Below are 24,855 nucleotides of genomic sequence, written 5' to 3'. Positions count from 1 at the left end.
ATCTTTGTACAGTTATTTAGGCACTTACTACTGTACCTTCTTGTTAGAAACAGGACATCCAGAATGTCAGATACTCCCCAGTTTCTCCTTGGCTCTTACACCCTCAATGAAGAGCCTCCCAAAGGGTTCTCATTCCTTAGGGCTCTTGGGAAGCCCATCTGCAAAGACTCAGTGGATAGGTGTGTGTGTTTGTGAGAAGCAAAGGTATCTTGGCTTGAACTGTTTGATCTATAAGAGAGGGTATGCTACCGGGGGTACAAAGTATGAAAGAGGCTCTGCAAAAGCCCCAAGAATGCTGTGCATCTCATAACCCTCTCATCACAGTGGATGGCAGCCCTTGTCCTTGTGTCTGCCCTTCCCTATGACCAGCATATTTTCTAAGAACAGGCCCATATATTGGCTATGTGACCCCACTTAATGCATCTGGGCCCTTGTTTCCTTTATGAGATAGTTCTAAAGATTATAGGTAGAGCTATAGATAGATCTGAGTGATAACTGACACATCCTTGAATTCTACAAGGTATCTTTTAAAAATGTGATGAAAAGTATGTATTATGAAAAAACTATGTGTGCATTTCACAATTTTTTAAACTAAAATAGATGTTCTTTAATTCTGTTTTCCATGAACTTTTTGAAATACCCTCATATAAATGTTACTCTCTGTTTTTTATTTCCCATATATATTTCTTTGATTTTTTTTATTTGACAGGTAAAGTTATAGACAGTGAGAGAGAGACAGAGAGAAAGGTCTTCCTTCCGTTGATTCACTCCCCAAATGGCTGCTACAACCAGCCGCTGCACTGATCTGAAGCCAGGAGCTGGGTGCTTCCTCCTGGTCTCCCATGTGGGTGCAGAGACTCAAGCACTTGGGCCATCCTCCACTGCCCTCCTGGGCCACAGCAGAGAGCTGGACTGGAAGAGGAGCAACCGGGACTAGTACCTGGCACCCCAACTGGGACTAGAACCTGGGGTGCCGGCACTGCAGGTGGAGGATTAGCCAAGTGAGCCATGGTGCCAGCCTCCCAGATATATTTCTTACTATCCTGGGGACAGTTTGTACATGTTGGGTGACAAGGATCTAGGAAAGTTTTAATTGATGGAGATAGTGTTGAAGATTCTAATGCAGATGATGAGTGGACCTAGAAAGACAGAGAGAGTAACTAAATAAGAAGACTAGTAGAGAGGTATGAACTCTGCAGCAGATACCTTGCCTGGAAAGTAGGTAACTGGGAATATATGAGTCTATTTCATGGTTAAGAAGAGGCTGCAGATATTGGAGGTGTATTTTAGATAGTGCATGACATTGTTCATACCTGTGTGACCCAAACATTCCTCTCTCTTTGAAGGGTCATTGGCCCATAATGAGAGTTGTTTATGGTGCTAGTTGTAGATGATGAGGGTCTAGGAACCAATTCTTGTGTGTTATGACCAGCATTTTAAAAACAGAGTGGAATGTAAAATATCAGTGCACTTTACACATAGTAAGTACGTATTTTTATGAAACCTAGCTATACATATACTTGTTTACAGGGTTATGGTATAAAATTTGTAATTTGAAAGCCACTGCTCTGTGTACTCATTGGAGCAGGGAGCAGGCTGGGTACTTGCCTCACATCTTCTCCTGTAAAGGCCTCCATATTGCTTATTTTCCAGGCTACCTTTTCCTTCTCAGTCTTTTTTGAGTGCCACAGTAAGGTCAGGATGTTATAACAAAGTACTGTAGATGGAACGTCTTACATACAACAAAATTTCTCACAGTTCTGGAGGTTGGAAGTTCCAGGTCAGGATGCTGACAGTTCTGGTGAGGGCCCTCCTCTGGCTGGACACAGTTGCCTTCTTATTGTGTCCTCATGTAAAAGAGTAGAGAGAGCTGCCTGGGTCTGCTTTTATTTTAAATTTATTTTAATTTATTTATTTGAGAGGTAGAGTTACAGACAGTGAGAGGGAGAGACAGAAAGAAAGGTCTTCCGTCTGCTGGTTCACTCCCTAAATGGCCGCAACAGCTGGAGCTGCGCCGATCTGAAGCCAGGAGCCAGGAGCTTCTTCCCAGTCTCCCACATGGGTGCAGGGGCCCAAGGACTTGGCCATCTTCTAATGGATCTGCTTTCTAATGGCACTCATCTCAACATGAGAGTTCCAACCTCATTACACAATACCTTCCAATGCCCTCATCTCCAAGTACTGTCATGTTGAGGTGTCAACATACGAATTCTGGGGCACATAAGCGTTGAATGAGCCACAGCAAGTACCTTGTCGCTGCCTTATAGTGGGGGTCTGGACCACATTCTGATTCATGTCACCACCCAAGCGAATAGAGGTGAGGAGGATGGAGAGATTTGACAGTGGGGAAGCTCTCCCCTCTTGCTTATTTTGTGATTCAGTCATCACTCTTTCTAAGCTTGCTATAATGCGATACCAACTTTTATTAAATTGTTGGGAAAACCTGTGAAAGAAAGTTTCAACCTATTTACTTAATTTTACTTTTCCTGAAGTCTGAGGAAAATGCATCTTGGAACTTAAATCCTCTGCAGCTGTCACTTTCTAGACTCTCCTGGTTTGTCATTGTGCTTTCGCGACCTCAGGGCCACATCCCCTGCTGCAGAGGGCAGTTCTCCCAATTTCTGCCCTGTAGACATTTGTTCATTTTTTTTTTCCTGAGGTGGGAAAATTCTACCTCCTTCCCACAGAGTTTCATACATTTTTAAAATCTATTTGTGAATATTAAAAGATCAGGCAAGTTTAAAATACAGTCAGCTCTTCTTATCCACAGGCTCCACATCAGATTAAAATTATTTTAAACAATGACATCTATTCTGAACATGTACATTTTTGTCATCATCATTCCCTAAACAATACAGAGTAATAACTATTTATATAGCATTTATTTTATATTAGGTATTATAAATAATCTGCAGATGATTTAAAAATAGAGGAGGATATGCATAGGTTACATACAAAGCCCATGGCGTTTTATGTAAGAGATTTCAGTATCTGCAGGGGTCCTGGAACCAAATCTCTGAGGATATTGAAGGCCGACTTTATCCTCTTCAGTTCCAATATAATGTCTCCTTGAGAGGGAAGAGGGGTATAAGGAGGTGGATCCCTCATTCATAGCCATTTCTTGACTACTCCCTTGTAGGGTGAGATGGACCATGTGTGAATGCTTAGCGATTGTGGAATTTCCAGGCTAGCTCTTTCTTGGGATACATCTAAGATTCTTTGTGAATCGTTCATGGTAAGGAAAGGGCCTCTTCTCAAGTTTCTGCCCAGTTGTCTAACAGGGGTATCATTTAGCTCAACTTCTCTGAATTACCCTTACTATTGTCACCAGTTACACACCTTGCTGTTGGTGAAGTCTCCCACCCTGGAGATGACCCTCTTGTTTGGGGTACAATAAGACAGCTGAAGTCCAGTTGTCTTCTGCTGTGTCCAGCATAGCTATGGGGGACTCAGATTCCTGTACACCAAATAGCAGAAGGGTTGGCTTGCCTACTTCTGGCCTCTCTCTCTCTCTACCTCGTAGGTCCTGTCTCCTCTTCTCAGGGAGGCAGAGGAAATAGGCAAGTCAGTATGTCTGCTCTGTAAGTGGATAGTCCCTGGAGTCTGGATACCTTATCTTGTTCTCAATACCCCAAAGTCTGAGCACTCCCCTTTCTCTTTTGCTTGTGGAAAATATCAAAACTCTTCACTTTCCTCTGATGACTCATGACAAACAATCTCTTTTCTCTTATCCTTCCTGGTATTATGTTTATATGGGATAGAGGGCACGAGAAACACCTGGGGATGGTTAAAACAATGGATCTATTAAAATGTCTTGCAGGAGTCTACAGCTTCTAGCTGTTGGCTGTTTTCTTTAGAATATAAAGTTCTTGAAGTGTTCTTACCTTTTGTTTTAGGTCTTTCTTATCAGTTATGAGACAACAGAAACAGTACCATCAACATCCTACACTCCATGGCATATAGAACAAGAGATCCCTATCAGTTACCCTACTCTTTCTTTGAAGAATTAAGCCAAAAGCGTCTAGCATTGAAATTGTGGAACATCTGTAAAGCAAGCTTGAGCATTCTGCCAAGAGACGGTTTCTCAAGAAAAGCCTGCAGATTGAACAAGGGCCTGTGGACCTGAGTGTGGACCTGGTCCATGTCACAGATAGTATGGTCCTCTAGTGGACATATTTCAAAATTACAGTGGGGAAACAAAAAAAGCACAAAAATAGGAGAGAAATTCCCTTATTACAGAACCAGCCATGATATTTTGGTTTATAATGGATTTTTCCTTAAATAGAAGTAACTTGGAAAAAATTCACATCCCACTTTTGTCAGTAAGAGTTTTATGTGCAAAAACTCCATAATTTATTGGATTTCTAACATTTAAAAAGTATGTTAAAATTGCCTTCATATTATTTGGCCATTTTAGTAAACAATTTACCATACTTGTGTGGCAAAGGTGAATTTCTAAAAGCTTTTTCCAGATAGAAAGTGTGAACTCACCATCACAGAAACAGGCTTATCTATTGTGAAACATTCAAGTGGTAAAAACAGGAATGTTAAATATTCCTTCAGCTTTTTAAATTTTTTTTATTTGATAGGTAGAATCATAGACAGTGAGAGAGAGAGAGAGAGGGAGAGAGAGTGAGAGAGAGAAAGGTCTTCCTTCCGTTGGTTTACTTCCCAAATAGCCGCTGCAGCCGGCACTGGGCCAATCCAAAGCCAGGAGCCAGGTGCCTTTCCTGGTCTCCCATGTGGGTGCAAGGGCCCAAGCACTTGGGCCATCCTCCACTGCCCTCCTGGGCCACAGCAGATAGCTGGCCTGGAAGAGGAGCCATTGGGACTAGAACCAGTGCTCATATGGGATGCCAGCGCCTCAGGCAGCAGATTAACCAAGTGAGCCACTGTGCCGGCCCCATTCTTTTTAAATCTGAAAATGTTATCTGGCAAGGTGCAGGGGCCAATTACTGTAGGGAGTGGTAGAGATAGTGCTTCTGCTCTGCACACCCACCCAGAAACAGCCATGGAGACTCAATGACCATGACCTTTTGATGGGGTCATGGGAGTAATCCTCACATTATCAGGGGGCTGGCAGATCTCTCACTCAAGTCACAGAGTTAGCATTCTTCTTTTCCCTCTCCATCCTCTTCTCTACCATGGGTGGTCATGCTGCTCCCTGAGGTGCTCTGACTGCTTCATTGACATAATCCCTTCTGTCTCCTCCAAAACTTATATTGAATTTTATTCCCCAATGCAACTGTATTAAGACATGAAGTCTTCAGGAGATAATGCACTCATGGATGGAGTTAGAGCTCTAGTTAAAGGCCTTGATGTGGAGTTCACCCTGGCCATTCCCTCTTGCCCTTCTGCCTTCCACCAGGTGGGGATACAGCAAGAGGTTCCATCCTGTAAGCAAAGAATTGGGAACCTTACCACATATTGAACCAGCTGATATCTTGAACTTGGAATTCCCAGCCTCCAGAACTGCAAGAAATGCATTTATGTTATTCATAGATTACCTGGTCTGTGGTATTTTGTTTTAACAGCACAAAAGGATGAAAGAACTTTGTGGCAAAATGCCGCATGGATCCTTCCTCCAGTCTACCTAGGCGACTGATGTGGATCTATGGTTTCAAGACTCAGAGCTCCCTGTGGCTCTTCCTTATCAAGAAAAGGTGGCCTTCTTCTCTTCAGGGCACCCCTTTTTTGATTCCCTCTTTCAGATTATTGTGCCTTCCCCCTAATTTAGCTAAAATTGATACAAATTAAACAATACCTGGAAGAAAACACCAGTCCACAAAAGCTATCTCCTAAATAATTTACTTTTGGAAACCACCAGTTAGAGGTTATCTCTCCCCTCTTCGGAGAGTGGGTTCTGTACAAAATGCATATTTAATAGCCAGCTGTCTTGGGCATCATGACAGAAATGGAAATAGACCAACCAGTAAAGCCAATCTATTGCCTATTATCTGAATATCTTCTGGGACAGTGGTTCTAAACAGGCACACCTTTGGGTCACAATGCAATAGATTAGTTTTAGCTGGTTTACAGAGTGATTTTGCAATATGTCTTGCGGTACCTTTAGGTGAAGCATGCGACCTCTTGTTCCCACTCTCCTCTCCTGCCTTTGGTTTTAGAATTGGCGGGATTTCTCACTTACGTAATGCTGAATTCCCAAAAACCATCTGCCTGGGTCAGGTCGTTTTCCAACCTTTCTTTGTGAACTGATTTCTGTTCAAGATTTCTTAACTCTAATCTGTTTCTTAACACATCCTCACACTTGTTTCCACTTGAATAAGCCCTCATACAAGTGGAATTGTATTACGCCTCCTATGGATGCTGGGCCTGTATTTCCATGGATATAGGCACCCTACTCTGAGCCTGAATTATGCTTTCTTTGCAGCTACACATTAAATAATAATTGATCTGCAAATGGGAGAGATGAATATACAAACAATGGCCAGACCATATATAACAACAGAACTCTGACCCACAACCTGCACCAACCTGCTCAGGTAAGGAACACTTTATTTCCACTCACCAGTCCAGGAAGCCTGCCTGCTATGAAGTAGACTGATAGGAAGTCAGATCGCTATCTCTGGTGGCAGTCCAGGAAGTTAGTGCTAATTCTGTAATAATTAGTCTCACATGGCTATGGCAGTATTGATAACTAACGGCTTCTGTAATTTTTGTCTTAATTTCCAAATAAGGACCAACCAGAGAATGCCAAATATGCAGTTGCATGCCCAATTTCAAGTTAGCCTGCCTATAGCTTCCACATGTCAATGGCCTTTAATTATGGCATACCTGAAGCCTTCCACTGCATGAAGTTACTGCGCAAAGCTCATAAAAAATAGAATTAAAATTATCAGATTACTTTGGTGCAAACATATTTTTGAAACCCGTAAATAATTTTTTCATAAAATGCATTTTCTACGTACTATGAAGAAATTTTTTACACCAAAATGTTTGTACCTTTAATATCATTTTCCTCCCAAATAAGGAGCCCTAGTATAGCTTTTCCACTCTCCTGCCTTCCTTTGAATCTCTAGCAAAACGCAAGTGATGGTGGCTGCATCCCTTGTTACAACAAGCTTTGAATAAGTAGACTTTGTTTTTCTCCTTGGGTTTGCCTTTGTTTATTTCCACAGAAACATTCAAGTCTCTCTATGTAGACCACTGTCATAACAACCCAGGCCTTAAGTAAACTGGCAAATACAGCAGAGAATGAAAAACGGTAATCTTTACTCTTCTGTAAAAGCTCAAGGAGTGCTCCCTTTAGGACACTTTGAATCTCCTCCATGGGCTACTTTTCCAATTTTTTTTCTGTTTCTATAGAAATCAGTAATAAAACAGCCTTCTTTAAAATGCTGAACTTTGTTACTTTCATACAGAAACTTTTGTTGAGGCTTAAGGCAGTTATTTCTGCAAAAGATGGCCTCTGGGTTTATTAATTAAAAAGAATGCAGGGAGTATTTGAAATATTATCATCTGGGTTACTTTTTCCTACATTTATAAATACTCTCCAGTCTCACCATAATTAAGATAATATGAAAAGAGTTTGAAATATGGTGATAGCTTAAAACTTGAAAATAATTCTTTTTAACATGAATAATTATCCCACTAGTTTTATAACCTAATAAAAATCAAAGTAAAAGAAAAACCCTGGGCATTTTAATTATGTGAAATCATATGTATTCTGGAAAATTAGAAACATTACCCACAGATTTCATACTTCAGAATGTTCGTTCTGAAAATTTGTTCCTTGGAGATTTTCCAAAGAGAGGACCCCACTGGCCCTTCCCAGTGAATCCAGCAAATAGAAGCGTCTATAGGAGGCATGGCTGTGTTTGGATCCAAATTTAGCAACAGTTTTCTTCATAGTTGAACTGAGATGCCAGGTAGAAATCTGCAGTCTTGGAACATGTTTGCTAATTTATCCCTCAAGCAATATAGACTTCTGTTATCCTTTAGACAGAGAGGGGTAGAGGAGAGAATGCTCTAGAAACTCTATTGTATGCTCCTTATATATATTTTAAAAATTCATTTGAAAGGCAGACACAGTGAGAACGAAAGTGAGAGAGAGAGAGAGAGAGAAGGAGAAATCTCATTTGCAAGTTCACTTCCAAAATGTCCACAAAAACCAGGGCTGGGCCATGCTGAAGCCAGGAGCTGTAGACTCAACCTCGGTCTCCCATGTGGATGGTAGCACCCCAGCCACTCGAGCCATCCTTACTGCCTCCAAGGGTGTGCTTAACAGGAAGCTGGAATTAGGAGTGGAGCTGAGTCTTAAAACAAGACAGCCTATTATGGGATACAGGTGTCTCAAGCAGCATATTAATCACTGTGCCAAACAATGGCCCCCTCTGTTTTATTTTCTCACTTTTCAGGGATCACATTAGCATTTGCCATAGTTTCACTTACACATGTGGATATTACTCATTGTGAATTAAAAATCATAAATCCTTCAGAGAATTCTCCAAATACTATCTTTCACAGCATTTCCATTGGTTGGCGCATTTTCAAAAAATGGACCTGAAAGTGAACCCTTACAAATTTATTAAATGCAACCCAATTTTATATTAAACTTAATTTGGAAGACGAGAATCCTGAAACAATAAGACTTATTTAACACTAATTGTTATTACCTGACCTATTCCTTCCTTTTGTATAATTAATTCACATTGATGATATATCTTTTTTCAACTATTTATCTTTATTTATTTGAAAGGCAGAGTGACAGAGAGAGCTATCTTTAACCACTTGTTCACTTAACAATGGCAGCCTTGTCTATACTCTTGAGGAACAGTGGTTTTTCAACACTGCTTGTTGAATTCTTCATTTGGAGGAGGATAAGCTTGTGATTGTGAAATAAACTGAAAGTATGTCATTGTAAAAGTTAAAAGAAAAAACAAGAAAGGAAGGAGTGGGGTGGGAAGGAGCATGGGCAGGAGGGAGGATAGGGTGGGCAGTATCGCTATACTCCTAAATCTGTATAAATGACATAGATGAAGTTTCTTCATCTAATATAAGTAAAAAAATTAAAATAAAAAATAAAACAATCAGCAGCCACATTCAGGTCTGGGCCAGGCTGAAGCCAGAAGCCAGGAACTCAATCTGGGTCTCTCAAGTGGGTGTAGGGGCCCAAGTTCTTAGGTCATCTTTCACTGATTTCCCAGATGCATTAGCAGGGAACTGGATCAGAGGCTGAGTATTTGGGTCTCAAACTGGTTCTCATATGGTATGCCAGCATCGCAGGCAGCAGCTTAACCCACTGTACCTCAGTGCCAGCCCCGATGATATATCTTTTGGTTTCCTAAATTATTCCCTTTCTCTCTGTGGTTAAGTGAGAGAATAGATTATATTCATCCCAGTCTAGATTTTTTGTCTTAATTTTTTTCAACTTTTATTTATTTTTATTTGGAAATATAAATTTCCAAAGTACAACTTTTGGATTATAGTGGCTTTCCCCCCCATAACCTCCCTCCCACCCGCAACCATCTCATCTCTCACTCCTTTTCCCATCCCATTCTTCATCGAGATTCATTTTCAATTATCTTTATATACAGATGATCAACTTAGTGTATATTTTTAAGAATTAAAAAGAGCTGTAGTATTCCCCTACACCTACCTATTCATTAGAGGCATGAATCTTTTCTACTTTTCTCAAACTTTGCCGTGTGCCCAATCACTTGGAGGAATCACTTCAAGGATGGGATGCTAGACCCCCTTCCCAGAGTTTCTGATTCTGTAGGTCTGGGATGGGCCCAAGAATTTGCCTATATAATAGCTCCCAGAGGATGCTCAAGCTGCATGTCTCAGGACCACACTTTGAGATCTGCTGCTTTTACCCTGTGTATGCAAGCTAACGGGAATTCCAGTTCTACACAGTGTCTCTGTGTAGTGGCAGCAGCAGCAGGGGTGAGGGTGATATTAGTAGGGATAGGTTTGACCAGGGCAGAACCTGGGTGTACAGAAGCTTGCAGGTGTAGCTGCTGCAAGAAAGCTGCAGGATGCTTGTGAAAAAGGCACAGAGGTTCTGGAAGTACCCCAGGTCACGAAAGCATGAAGCAGAGAGGAAAGGAGAAAAATTGATGTGTTCTTGACAGCTGGATGCTTTTCCCATTAGAAGTTCTGTGAAATGAAACTCCTAGAGGCTTACAGCACACCATAGGGGTTGCTAAATTGCTACATCTCAGCCTCACATTCAATACTTGGATCTGCACATTGTGCTCAATAGATTATATATTAAAACTCCATGCACTGTTGGCCTAAGCCAGGTAAATATTTGTACATCTGACTGCACATGGATACTATGTACTTATGTTTCCTTGTTCTTCTGCTCTGTCTTAAGAAAACTGAGTGGTTAAACTGATGGCTATGAAGGAGCTAGCTATGAATTTTAATCCCATTATAGTTATTCCCCTGCTTAAAGACTGGGGTGGGTGTACACTTCAGTAGTGATTCAAGAACGCTGTTTGTTTTTCTGCCAAGCAGTGAAGAAAGCTCTTCACAGGTTGCTGAATGGCTCAAGTTATTATAAATTCTGGAACTGACACTGAAAACAGGCAAATGTCAGTTCAAGAGAATAACAGTACTCATTGATATTTGGATCAGTCTTGTGTAATTTAAAATTCCAGGTGATTTAAGCTTCCGAAAGGGCTTTATGAGCCTCTGGTCCCAAGACTCAGATATTAATGGCATCCTGTTTTTTTCATTTCAACTTGATTTTAAATTTTTTTCAAGGAAATGTTCAGACATATACAGAATTGGAGAGAATAGTACAATAAACTTGAAACTACATTACCCAGTCCCAATAATTATCATTAGCTTACCAATTGTGTTTAATCAATCTCCTATGCCAGGTTACACTAATTTAACCTATAAATATTTCAAAAAGCATTTCCAGCAGATCAAGGTTGCACAATAATATAATAATAAATCAAATGCCATTATCATGCCTAATAAAGTCACTATTTTAAAAGCCATCATTCACGTCCATGTTCAAATTTCCTTGTCTCAAGCAGTTTTTGTATTAGTACCTTTTTTCTTTTTCTTTTTTCTTTTTGACAGGCAGAGTGGATAGTGAGAGAGAGAGAGAGACAGAGAGAAAGGTCTTCCTTTTTGCCTTTGGTTCACCCTCCAATGACCGCTGCGGCCGGCGCATCGTGCTGATCCGATGGCAGGAGCCAGGTGCTTCTCCTGGTCTCCCATGCGGGTGCAGGGCCCAAGGACTTAGGCCATCCTCCACTGCCTTCCCGGGCCATAGCAGAGAGCTGGCTTGGAAGAGGGGCAACCGGGATAGAATCCAGCACCCCAACTGGGACTAGAACCCAGTGTGCCGGCACCGCAAGGCGGAGGATTAGCCTGTTAAGCCACGGCGCCAGCCATTAGTACCTTTTTTCAAATTAGCATCCAAATAAGATCCTTCATTAAATTTGGTTGATATTTCCCTGAAGCCTCTATTCCTACTTATTAGAAAATATTTATTTTGAAACATTGACGGGGGGGGGGGATGGAGAGAGAGAGAGAGGGAGAGAGAGAGAGAGAAACCTTCCATCTATTGAGTCACTCCCCAAATGCCTACAAAAGCTTGAGTTGGGCCAGGCCAAAGCTGGGATCCAGGATCTCAGTTTGAGTCTTCTACTTGTTTGACACGGATCCAAGCACTTGAGCCATAATCTGCTGCCTCCCAAGTGCATGAGCAGGGAGCTAGATCAGAAGCAGGAAAGCTAAGACTCGAATTGGCATTCTGATATGGAATATGGGTGTCCCAAGCTGTAGCTTAACCCACTGTGCTGCAACACTCACCCCTCTGTTCCTACTTAACAAATTCTCCTCTCTCTTTTATTTTAACCCATCTGTTTGTTGAAGAGGTGAGTTGCTTGTTGAATTTCCCACATCCCAGATTTGTTCAAATGTGTTTGTTTGGTATTGCTTAGTTTCTTTTTCTACTATATATTGCTTGTTAAATGTTGTAAGCCTAGAAACTTGACTAAAGTTAGGTTCCCTTTTTATGAGAGGCATAAGTACTTCACAGTCAGTGTTGGGTATTTGCTGTTGTATTACTTCAACAGCACAGAATGTCCTGCTTTTGGATTGATCCATGGGTTTAGATGTTGTCAGCATGATCCATCCATTGTCACATTTCCCATTAACCAACATCAATGATTATTTTCTAGGTCTGTTATTTCACTGGGGTTTGCAGAATGTTATTTTCTCTAATTCAATCATGCTTTCTGAACTAGTTGGAATTATTTTACAGGGCATAACTTTCCTTGACATATATCTGGATAACCTGAAGCATATTCTATAAAGGAGAGCCAAGATAAAGGAGAGCCAAGATTCTTTACCTAAATTTATCCAATTTCAGAGTAATGAGACCAGTGGCATTCAAAGGTGATAGATATGGCTTTGTCAAAATCCATTATAAACTTAAATATTTCATGTATTTCTCTATTTAATGTGTTAACTTATTAAGAATTTTATGTAATTATACGTATATAGATTTAAGAATTTTAAGTTTGTAATATATGTTACATGTTTCAGTCAGTGGATTTCAGTTGAATTATTTTTACCCATTATAATGGATACTCAGTTTCTCCACCTCAATTTTTTTTTAAAGATTTGTTTATTTATTCTAGGGGATAGTGACACAGCTGGAGAGACAGAGGGAGAGAGTGAAAGTGTGAGAAAGAGACACAGATCTTCCATTTGTTGGTTTACTCCCCAAATGGCCACTTTTAATGATCAGGGCTGGGCCAGACCGAAGTCAGGAGCCTGGAACTCGATCCAATTCTCCCACATGGATAGCAGCAGCCCAAGGGTTTCGGTCATCCTCCATGGCTTTCCAAGGCACATTACCAGGGAGCTGGATTGGAAGCTGAGCAGCAGGACTTGAACCGGTGGTCTAATATTGGATGCTGGTGTTGCAGGCTGCAGCCTAGCCTGCTACTCCACCTGAATTTTAACAAGATTGCTCTTTATAACTACTCTGTTACTATTCTAGTTAATTTTTTTAAAAACATTATTGTATTTAGGACTAAAAGGTATACTTAATGTGGAAACTTCTGAGAGCAAGGACCCACATAAAGATGAAGATGAAAATCACCTGTATTCTCTCCACTGAGAAATCTCTCTTTACAAATGTTATTGAATTCCTTCTATCCTTTTACTCTTGCACACACCATTTAATATTCCATGGTCTGTTATTATACTCACTCCCCAGAAGTACTGTCAGCTACCCTCATCTTCCTTACGTGCGCCCAGCAGAGCTTACTCCTCCTCCACCATGCACCTGCTTGCACGCTAGCAGAAATGATTTCTTTGGACTGTTCTCTTCACTTGGTGATCTAAAGCTTGGATACGCACTCGCTGGGACCAAGAAACTCCTGTCCTGCTTTCCAGAGCTATTCCTTATGCTCTCCCCAAAGCTTATACCCCCTTTTAGCATCATCATGCTCCAGTGAAACAATGACCTTCAAAGGATAACTAATGTAAACATCACAAAATCAACCCTCACCTGTAGCTGTCACCTTCACCATCTCCCATCTCACAGTGGAGGGCACTTTCTTCCTCCTAGCAAATTCCAGTTCCTCTACTTCTTCTCGTCATCCAGTGTTCTTTAACCTTTAAAAATACTTCACTTTGTTACTCTCTATCACCCCTTTTATAAACTTATCTCTGTCTTCTGCTGTATCATTTCTGTAAATGCATTCCAATTTCTCAACCCTATCTTAAAGCACTACCACCAAGAAACACCATTGCTCCCTTGGTTCCATGTCTTCCTAAAGGTGACACCCATTTCTCTATTTCCCTGCACTGCCAAACTTCTCCAAAGTCATTAACTGTATTGTTTCTACTTCTTTAACTCTTCTTCAATTTCTTCTAGCCTGGCTTCTTCTAAGCACCATTGCATTTAACTTTCTTATCTCAAGATCACTGGCAATCCACACAGCCCCATGCAATATACACTTCTCTATCTTCATTTTACCCATCCAGCATCTGGAGGAATTGGGCCTTCTCTGCTTGAAATACTCTTCTCTTGGCTGTCAGTAGGCTATTGTTCCTTTGATTTCCAAACTCACTGACTTCTCCTATCAGTTTCCTTTTCTGTCTACCTCTTATTCATTTCATTTCCTTTGGTCTAAGTCCTGAGTCCTTTTCTTTTCTCCTTTTATCCTTTCTTTTTGAGTGATCCCATCAATTCTCAGCTTTAAAAATATCAATATGGCTCAAGACTTCGGAGTTTATACCTGCAACCCAGGTATACTTGACAGGTCAACCTGGATGACTTACAGACATCCCAAATCAGATGTCCAAGATAGAACTTCTCATTTTTCTTACACAAATCAATCCATCCTCCTTCTGTCCTATCTCAGTAAATAGTACCATTATGATCCAGAAATCTAAGAGTCAATCCCATTTTTTTCAACAACACTTATATTTTATCTCAGGCATCAGCAACTCTATTTGATTCTACTTCCTAAAATATCTTGACTCTGCCAAATTTCTTCTTTCTTCATGGATTAACACCCTGGCCATGGCCCATTCTTCATCTGGCTTACGTCAGTGCCTCTTCGATGGGTTTCTTGATTTCATACTTGTTCTTCTACAATCCATTTTCCACATGTAAGCAAGAGTGATCATCTTCTACTAGAACATAAATTAAACTTTACTTTAAAACCTTTAGTGGCTTTTCATTATACTCGCAATAAATCCAAACTCCTTCAGAACTGGATGGCTCCACAGATCTTTGTGATCTATCTCCTTCCTCTGCAACTTCAGGATGTTCTATTCCTTCACTATATGAGTCACTCTTTGTCAGATACACTGAAGTCTTTTATGCCTTAAGGTGTTCATACATGCTCTTCCCTCTACTTAAAATACTTGTCTCTTTACTGTTGCCATGTGCAAACTTGTTATCCATTGGAAATTAGCTTAAATATTATCATTATGATGCTTTTTCAGGCCAGTTTAACTAAAGTAAGTCTTTTTCTCATTATGTTCTATTTCATCTCCTTGATGATTATGCTCATAGCCATTTTTACACTTTCTAAATATTTATATACATGTTTGTTTCTGTCTCCCACTTCCACACTGATTGTAATCTTCGCAAGAGTAGAAAATATCTTGTCCGCTTTTGAATCCCTGAGTTCAGCTTGGTATCTAGCACATAGTTGTTACTCAGCAAATATTTACTATATGAGCAAAATAATTGTTATGATTGGTTTTCAGTGGGTCATATTATTTATGATAAGCATTTTCTGATTCCTTGTTGATTTACTGTGCCCAGCTAGGCTTTCAAAATACACTATTGAATCAGACAACATATCCTTGTTTATATCTCTCAGAAGGTACATATGTGTATGTAGGCACATATAATATAAGCAATTTTGTACAATATAATTCAAAATTATATAATACGATTAGTCATATAGAAGAAATATACTATACTTTTAAATGAAATAAAAGGGACACTTGTGGAGACTAGTCATTGTTTTAACTTCTTATTTGACATTTTGGCTATTTTCAATTTCTAGTGTTCTATATATTCTTATAGATGTGTGGCACATTTAATCTATATCTATTTCTTAGAATGCATTTTTAGAAAGGACTTGCTGAGTCAACAGTCATAGAATAATTTTAATATTTTTGACTTTCATAGCCAAATTGCTTTTTGTACCCATATTGAGTGGCAGCTCCTGTTTCAAGTATTTTTGCCATCATTTATATTCTGATCTTTGAAAATTTGACATTTTATATGAGAAAAATAATCTCATTTTAACTTTAACAACATTGATTCTTAGTGAAGTAAAAAATTTTCTTAAACCTTTGTTTTCCATTTAGTGTTTAGTTTCTAGGTTCCTTACTTATGTTCTTAACCTATTCTTATATTGAGATATTCATCTTTTTTATTTATAAATTTTTATATACTATATAAATAATCATTAGCATTTATGGTCAAAATATGTTTTCCCAGATTTCTAAATATTTTTGTTTTGTCATCTTTATGTTTTTTATATTGAAGGATCATGCATTTAATCTTTTTAAAATCAAATTATTTAATTTAAAATTCTTGGAGTATATCACAAGACTATAAAAATCCATAATTTACTTCTAGCACGATTTCTTCTCATTTTTTTCATGATTAAAAATTCATTTTGGTATAAAAAGTAAAGTGGAAACACAGGTTTATTTGGATTTCCAAAGAGTTTGCTTTCCAGAACTGCTCTTTGCACTCCTTCCTTCCTGATCTAACTACAACAATTATTTGAAAGCAGAAATGTTTCCTCCATTTTTAGCTTGTCCAAGATCAATAGGCATCCTGAATGTTCTTTATTCAATTACTATCCTCCCAGGTCGGGTATGTTGGGATAAAAATCACAGATGAGGAACTAAGTATGCAGTGACAACTTCTGGAAAGTGTTCTTAGAGAGGTCAGGACTATGCATCCTTCTCCCTTTTGCTAAGTAGCATAGAGACATGAGATTCTGAGACAAGGATCACACTCTAGAATACTGGTACAGAAACTTGGACATATCCTGGTCTGTGATGACTCTATGGAATGACTAAGTCTGACAAGACTGATAAAGAAACAAAGTCATATGTTTAAAAACCACACTTCAATTTATCCTAATTAATTCAGCAAATTGTGTTATAATTTGTATCTTTTACTCTGTTTGAACCATATTTTCTTTGCATCATTTATCTTATTTTTGGAAATGATATATCCTCTTCAGGGCCTCCTAGTAATTTCCCTAAGTTTTAAGATATGTTCTTTAGCATATTTTCTTTATTTATCAAGAAAATTCAACTATTTTCCCTCCTCCTGAGTAACATGATAAATTTATTGCAATTTTGTGCCTGTCCCTTCCCATTGTAGATTTTTCTAATAAATGTAATTCTTCTTAAATTATGTTGAACTTTTTTACTTTTTTCATTTTCAAACTTGTTTTTTTATCATTTGTATCAGCTTGTAGTAAGACAATTAATTAGACTAACTTCACCATTGAGATGATTTCAATTCTTGATACTATTTTTTCTTTCTCTCTCTTTCTTTTTTCTTTCTCTTGCTTCCTTCCCTCCTTCCTATTTCAGATTTATTTATTTATTTGAAAGATGGAGTTACAGAGAGAGAGAGGCAGAGACAGAGAGACAGGTCTTCCATCCGCTGGTTCACTTCCCAAATGGCTGCAATGGCCAGGGCTGTGCCAGACCAAAGCCAGGAGCCAGGAGCTTCTTTTGGCTCTCCCATGTGATTGGAGGGACCCAAACTCTTGGGCCATCTTGCACTACTTTCCCAGATGTGTTAGCAGGGAGATGGATAGCAATTGGAACAGTCAGGACTTGAACTGGTGCCATATGGGATACTGGCACTGCAGGTGGCAGCTTAACCCACTGTGCCATAACACGGGCCCTCAAAATTTATTTTTTAATACAACTGAGATTTGTGATTCTCATTTTCCTTTTCTTTTGCTCTGTGGAGAGACATCTCAGGTTATTTTTTCCAAGAAGAGTGTTATAAGACTTTTTGTAAGAATTTGGATTTAATAATGTTTTTCTTGGGGCTGGCGCTATGGTGTAGAAGGGAAAGCCACCATTTGCAGCACCAGCATCCCATATGGGTACTGGTTCAAGTTCAGGCTGCTCCACTTCTGATCCAGCTCCTTGGTAATGTGCCTAGGAAGGCAAAAGAGGATGGTCCAAGTCCTTGGGGCCCCTGTACCTATGTGGGAGTCCTGGAAGAAACTCTTTGCTCCTGGTTTTGGACCAGCTCAGCTCTGGCTGTTGCTGTCATTTGGGTAGTGAGCCAGTGAATGGATCTCTATCTCTAACTCTCTGTCTCTCTCTCTGTCACTCTCTGTCTCTATAACTGCCTTTCAAATAAATAATTACAAAAAATTGTTTTTCTTATTGCTTGAAAATTCTTAAATTCCCAATTTTTCTTCTTAAAACTCTCTAAACTTTTTCTCTCTGTGTGGTTTAATAGATAGAAGTATAAGATAATCTTGACTTTGTTTCTTCATAGTGACCAGGTTTTGTCTAAATGAAAGTTTATAAAATGTTATTTTTGTCTTTGTAGATATAAAATAGTTCCTGAATGTTCTATGCATAATTTATGTATTCATCTACTTATTTTGTAGATAGTGAGTCCTTTTGTTTACATACTTAGGACTTTTTCAGTTCAGCAACATTTTCTTTTATCATAATTTTGATTACTGTTTTGCTTGTAATTATCTTAGTGCTCCCTTAAGAAAGACATTAAATTATTTAATTGGTTTTCCAAACTCTCCATCAAGATCATCATTTACTCATACTAGCATTTTTGCCTTTTTCTGCTCTTGTAAGAGGCTCTGAAATTTGTCCATTGTAAGAGACATTGAATGTGTCAGCGTGATGTCTGCTTCTTACTTGCTCTCTTTTTTCTGCTACTAACCTTTATGTGTTACTGTTCCATCACCTCCCTGGGCTCATCAGGTGCCTTTGAAGAGAAGAGTGCTATTATTTTAAAATCTGTTTCAGATTTAGCTTAATTTCATCTTTTATTCTCCAGTTCACCTTAACCTATTTGCTCTTAGTGGACCTTTGCAAAAGCCAGGCCTTCTTATGATTTATTTAAGGGCCCCAGTTTCTTAGAACTTTATTCTGGTCCTTTCAGTAAATGAGTTTCAGAGATGAGCTCTGAGTCAGTAGATGTTCTCTCTCTTTGTCTTATTCTGGTCTATTGTATGTGCAGGGCTCCAGACTCATGTTGTTCCCCTCCTTACTCAGAAAGCAGAACACTCGCCAGATTTAGTGTCTCCCACTGACAAGGGGAAAGAATGCCTTTTTTCTTCTCAGATACACAGTGGAAATTATGTCCTCCAGGGTAGCCCCTGTCCCAAGGGTCAGGACAGCTCAATGACATGGTGCTGGAGAGGATGTTCTCCTACTCCTACTGCTGACCTTCTGAGAGTAGAATGCTAAAAACTAAATTATAATTGTCCAGCATGTTTTGTTCTCAGAATCTTCCTTCCTTCCGTCCTGCTCCACAGTGCTTTAACTGTTGGAATAATAGCTACCAGGCAGACAGATTCCTTTCTGCTAGTCCTTGTGACTCTCTGTTTCTTGGGGAGCTGCAAACTTTGAAATGATTAGGGAATGATGATGGGGATGAACATTTGATCACCTCAAAATATTGTGCCTCTTCAGTAGAGAAGCAGTCGCTCCCCCACCTTCAACGCCTGGTTATTATCAGCCAAGGACAGATTAATAGGGACATCCATGTTGTATTCACCTTATTTAGACAAACTGTGTAGATGACAGAGTGCTTTCTGTAATTCCTGACTTTAATGGCTAGAAATTCTGACAGTAAGTTCTTGTTGATCTTGGGTAGTAGTGGAGACAGTGTAATATTAACCTGTTCTATATTTTGTGAACAGATAGAAGAGAGGGGCTCCAAGAGTCCCACCATGAAGTAGTGTCAAAGAAGGAGTAATGTTGATTATCCTGACTTGATTAATACATGTGGCATGCATGCACTGAAATGTTTCAGTGTAGCCAATAAATATGAACAATTACTAATAAAAATTCTCAAAAAAATATTTTAGCAAGTACTTGAGAGAGAGTGCTTCATAGTGTTAATATATACCAAATAAGAAATTCCCTCTGATATCACTTCTGAGATAACAGATATGCATGTGTAATGAATATTTGTAGATGTTCATGATTTACCAGGTACATGCTCATTGCTTGATAAATATGATCTTATTTAATCTTAATAAAGACCAAATGAAGTCAATGTTATATAAGCTCTGTATATGGATGAGGCACTAGTTTGGAGACTCAACTAATCTGCCTAAAGTCACTGAGTTGGAGGCCATGGGGTCAGCTTTTTGGCCCCATGTACATGACCCCAAGAAAATAAATGTTCCTCAAATCTAGATGCCGGGAAGATATGAAGGAGTTTCTAGTAACTCCATGCTCTTTAATTTTGAGAAGGAGTGGAGTTTTCCTCATTATTATATTTTAAAGGGTTTATTGTTTTTCAACTTTCCTACTTATGCCCTATCTTCTTTTAAGGAAGAAAAGAAAGCTTTCCATAACCATCATATTATAACACAATTCTTTTATCTTAAAATTTGCTGCATTCTATGATCTGGGAAGAAATCACCTATGCACCAGTGCTCATTTTCCTCCACTTCATTTCCATTCCATCCATCTGTGAGTGAAGTGATTCAGCACTTTCAGATGCCAATTTCTTCTTTGTAATCTCTTCTAAGAAAGCAATGTCCCTGCCTCTTAGTGACATAAATCCTAGTGATCCATTCTTGGGAAAGTCTATTCAAACATTAAAATATGGACTTTGGTCTGATAACAGCTTCATAATGATAGACTGGAATGTAAATTTAAACTTTGACTTACTTTTTGAGTCAGCTGTTTTCCCCCTATTTCTTAAGTAGATGGTTGATAAATCAAAATAAATAAAATAAAGTGGAATGCAATTGCTGAATGATGAGGTAGTTTAATATATCTTCAGGGGCCACTGCTGTGTGGTGTGGTGGGCCCAGGCTTTACCTGTAGCACCAGAATCCCTTATCAGTGTTGGTTGGAGTCATAGCTGCTGTGCTCTCAATCCAGCTCTCTGCTTTGGCCTGGGAAAGCAGTGCAGGATGGCCCCCAGTGCTTGGGCCCCTGCATCCATGTGGGAGACCTGGAAGAAGCTCCTGGCTCCTGGCTTCAGATTGGCTCAGCTCCGGCCATTACAGCCATCTGGGGAGTGAACCAGCAGATGAAAGACTTTTCTGTGTCTCCCTCTCCCTTTCTGTAACTCTACCTTTCAAATAAATAAATAAAATCTTAAAAAAAAAAATTCATCTTCATCGATGGGCAGAAGAACCACCTCTAAGTGCAAAGAGAGGGATGAACATTCCTTAAATGCCTGATCTGTGCCAGGTACTGTCTTAGCTACTTGACCAGCTGGACTAATGTGAGCACTCTGCTAGGCCAGAGCCAGGGACTGCTAACTCAGTCTAATCCTTACTCACGGTAGAATTCCTCTAGCAGTGTGTTATCCACTGCTTTCCAATTCTTGAATTCTACTTCCCACAGCAGCTCATGACATGGTTAATAATTCTAATTGTCAGGAAGTTTTAGTTTATATAATCTAACTCCATGTAATTTCCACTCATGATTTCTGTTGCTATCATTTACATCCAAGCAGAGGGTGATGAGTCATCTTCACCAAGACCATCTTCCAAGTATAGAAAAGTTGTCTGTCAAGTAACCCTCAAGACTCTTCCAGCTCAAGTTTTATCAAGATGATTTTAGGTTTATAGTTATTGTGAATTGAGACTGCATGGCCACATGGAGGGCTCCCACAACACTCTTTCACTCATTTTTCCCTGGGGATCTGCATTAAGTGTGCATTATTGAGATCATTTAATAGCTCATTCTTTCTAAATAAAACTTCTTCAGGCATAATGGTGTACCTAATATTATTATCTATAAAATTATTACCACTGAGGTGTCTATAAATTACCTGTGCTTTATGTGTGTGAGGGTAACTCAAAAAGTTCTAGAAAATGGAATTAAAAATAAATTTAAGTTGGCACAATTTTTTTGAAATCCATGCACAGTTTTTAAAAACATTTTTTATTTATATGAAGGAAACAAATTTCACATATTTCATATATACAGTTTTAAGGGCATAATGATACTTTCCAACCTACCCTCCCTCCCTCTCTCACACCCATATTCCCTCCTCCTTAATTTTTTAGTTTTCTTTTAATTTTTGCAATGAAGTATTTTTTTCTTTTTCTTTTTTTTTGACAGATAGAGATAGACAGTGAGGGAGAGAGAGACAGAGAAAGGTCTTCCTTCCATTGGTTCACCCCTAAAATGACTGCTATGGCTGACGCTGCGCTGATCTGAAGCCAGGAGCCAGGTGCTTCTTCCTGGTCTCCCACGTGGGTGAAGGCACCCAAGCACTTGGGCCATCCTCCACTGCCTTCCTGGGCCACAGCAGAGAGCTGGACTGGAAGAGGAGCAACCTGGACTAGAACCCGGTGCCCAAATGGGATGCTGGCACCACAGGTGGAGGATTAGCCAAGTGAGCCATGGCGCTGGCCCCGCAGTGAAGTATTTTCAATTTACTTTATCATCACAAGCTTAAACCTCCACTAAATAAAGAATTCAACAAAAAAAAAGTGGAAAAACCATTATTCATCAAGAGTGTAGACAAGGGCTACAAACAATAATCAAATCTCAAAATGTCAATTTCACTCATATACATTACATTTATATCCTGTATATTGGTTAGCACATATCAGGGAAAACATATACTTTTCTTTTTAGGTCTGTCTTATTTCACCAATCATAATGGTCTCCAATTTCATCCATTTTGTTGTAAAAGATAGGATTTCCTTTTTTTTTTTTTTAAGGCTGAGTAGTCTTTCATCATGCATATAGACCTTTCTCTCTCTCTCTCTCACTGTCTATAACTCTACCTGTCAAATAAAAAAAAACCAAAAAACAAAACTTCCAGTACTATATTGAATAACCGTGGTAATAATGGACATCCTTGACTTATTGCAGATCTGAGGGAAAATGCTTTCAGTTTTTTCCCATTCCATATGATATTGGCTGTTTGTTTGTGATATATAGCCTTTATAATTTTCAGGAATGTTCCTTCTATACCTAATTTGTGGAGGTTTTTTTTTTTTTTTTATCATGAAAGGGTATTGAGTCTTATCAAATGCTTTCTCTGCATCTGTTAAGATAGTCTTTTGGTTTTTGTTCTTTATTCTATTGATTTGCAAAGGTTGAACCACCCTTTCATTTCTGGGATAAATCCCACTTGATGATTTTGTATGATATTTTGATGTGTTTTTTTATTTGATTTGCTGGTATCTTGTTGAGAATCTTTGCATCTATGTTCATTAAGAATATAGATTGCTCTTTTCCTCCCCGGCTGTGTGAGGTTTGGCTGCCATCATGAATGACACAGTAACTGGACCTGGAAATTCATGACTAACCAACTATTTCAGAGGAATAAAAAGGTCATTTTATTTCTTCTATGACCTACTGTTCCTTCAGGAGCATATTGTTTAGTCTTCATGTGTTTACATATTTTCTAGAGTTTCTTAAGTTGTTAATTTCCAGCTTCATGCCACTGTGGTCCGAAATGATAAATGGTATGATTTCAATTTTTTTTAAATGGTTGAGGTTTGCCTTATGGCTAGCATGTGGTCTAACCTAGAAAAAGTTCCACGGGGCCAGCACTGTGGAGTAGTGGATAAAACCACCGCTTGCAATGCCAGCCTCCTATATGGGCACTGGTTCGAGTCCAGGCTGCTGTTCTTCAGCTTGGCACAACTCTGGGCATTGCAGCCAATTGGGGAGTGAACCAGTGGATGGAAGACCTCTCTCCCTCTCTCTCTCTCTCTCTCTCTCTCTCTCTGCCTCTCTTTCTCTTTCTGTGTAGCTCTGACTTTCAAATAAATAAATAAATCTTTAAAGAAAAAGTTCTAAAAAGAGAAAGTTCCATGTGTCAATGATAAAATGTATGTGTATTCTGCAGTTGTGGGATGAATTATTTTGCAGGTAGCAAATAGGTTCATTTGGTCATAGTGTCAATTAGCTTTCTTGATTTTTTTTGTCTGGTTCATCTATCCATTGATGAATGTGGGGTATTGAAGTCCCTCATTGCTATTGTATTGGAGTATATACCTCTTTTTAGATCCATTAATGTTTCTTTTAAACGGCCCAGTGATGACCATCCCAGTACTGGGAACTCAGAGCGTCTGAAGCCTGACCCAGTGATTGCCCAAGGGCCCAGGCACATCCCATGCTCTACTGCATAGTTAAAGGATTCCCACAGTTACAGGGATTAGGGAGTCACCTCTCAGCCCCATTAAGCTCCCCATCCACGGACAGAGCCTGGCATTTCCAGGGCAAGCTCCTTGCTGGACATGTTGGTTGGTGCCCTGCCTTGGCAAGTTGAGTCTGGCACTTTGATGGAGTAAAGGGAGGGGAGAGAGGCAACATGTCCTCACTTCACAGACCCAAATGGATGCCCTGCACCAACCCTCCAGGCCAGACTCAAAGTCAGTGTGGACCATAAATTTATCCTTCCAATAAAATCTTCCAGTAGCTTGTGAGCTGCAAGCCATCTCTACTTGTCTTTTTAAGGTAGCCCTTCCTCCTGCTGGTCACTGAGCACTTTGCTGGGGATGGGGGAAGAAAGTAATGTGCTCTCCCTCCACAGGGTTAGGTGGACACCTAGCTCCCCTCTAGAACTTTAGGCTGCACTCAAAGTCCGTGGAGACCATGTGGTTCTTCCTCAGGCAATATCACACAGTGACATGGGCTACAGCAATTTCCTCTCACCTCACTTTGAGAAGATGGCATCTCTACCAAACACTGATTGTGGGAGTCACCAGTGGTGTCCTGCTCACTGCTGTGTGATTGAACTGTCCCAATGCACCATGGCACCACTCTTCTTTAGATTTTCTACTGCAAACTTCTCTCCAACCACCCCCTGAGTATGCAGTTCCTCCCTGTTCTGGAATCTTCCTGCAGTCAAAATCAGCAGGTCTTTTCCCTATGCAGCCATCTTGGATCTCCAGTTTTTTTTCATTATATGAATTTAATGAACTTCTTGAAGAGCATGCATTATGACACAAACTTCTTGAAGTTCCCTTGTATTTCTTTTAAGCCACACAAAGTCCTTTGATGCTAGAAATTAGTTAGAACCAAATTAAATTATAATATTTATAGGTCAAAATAGTTGGATATCAGCAATTTCAAGTGAGTTAGTTAGTAATCAGATATTATAGGTTAAAACAGAGACATAAATATTACATACCTTGTTCAAGATCACAG

General features: G+C 39.4%; 1 long non-coding RNA gene across 1 annotated transcript in view; it reads left to right on the top strand.

Annotated features, from left to right (window-relative positions):
- Positions 1-24,855, top strand: part of LOC133770279 (uncharacterized) — a 175,462-nt gene that overhangs the window by 69,155 nt on the left and 81,452 nt on the right. The window contains exon 3 of the long non-coding RNA XR_009867323.1: positions 6,392-6,503. This is a non-coding gene — a long non-coding RNA (uncharacterized LOC133770279). The remainder of the gene's footprint in view (positions 1-6,391; positions 6,504-24,855) is intronic.

Source organism: Lepus europaeus, chromosome 2 (genome assembly GCF_033115175.1).
Source record: "Lepus europaeus isolate LE1 chromosome 2, mLepTim1.pri, whole genome shotgun sequence".
Taxonomy (NCBI): Eukaryota; Metazoa; Chordata; class Mammalia; order Lagomorpha; family Leporidae; genus Lepus; species Lepus europaeus.
This window is presented reverse-complemented; position numbering and strand designations above follow the sequence as displayed.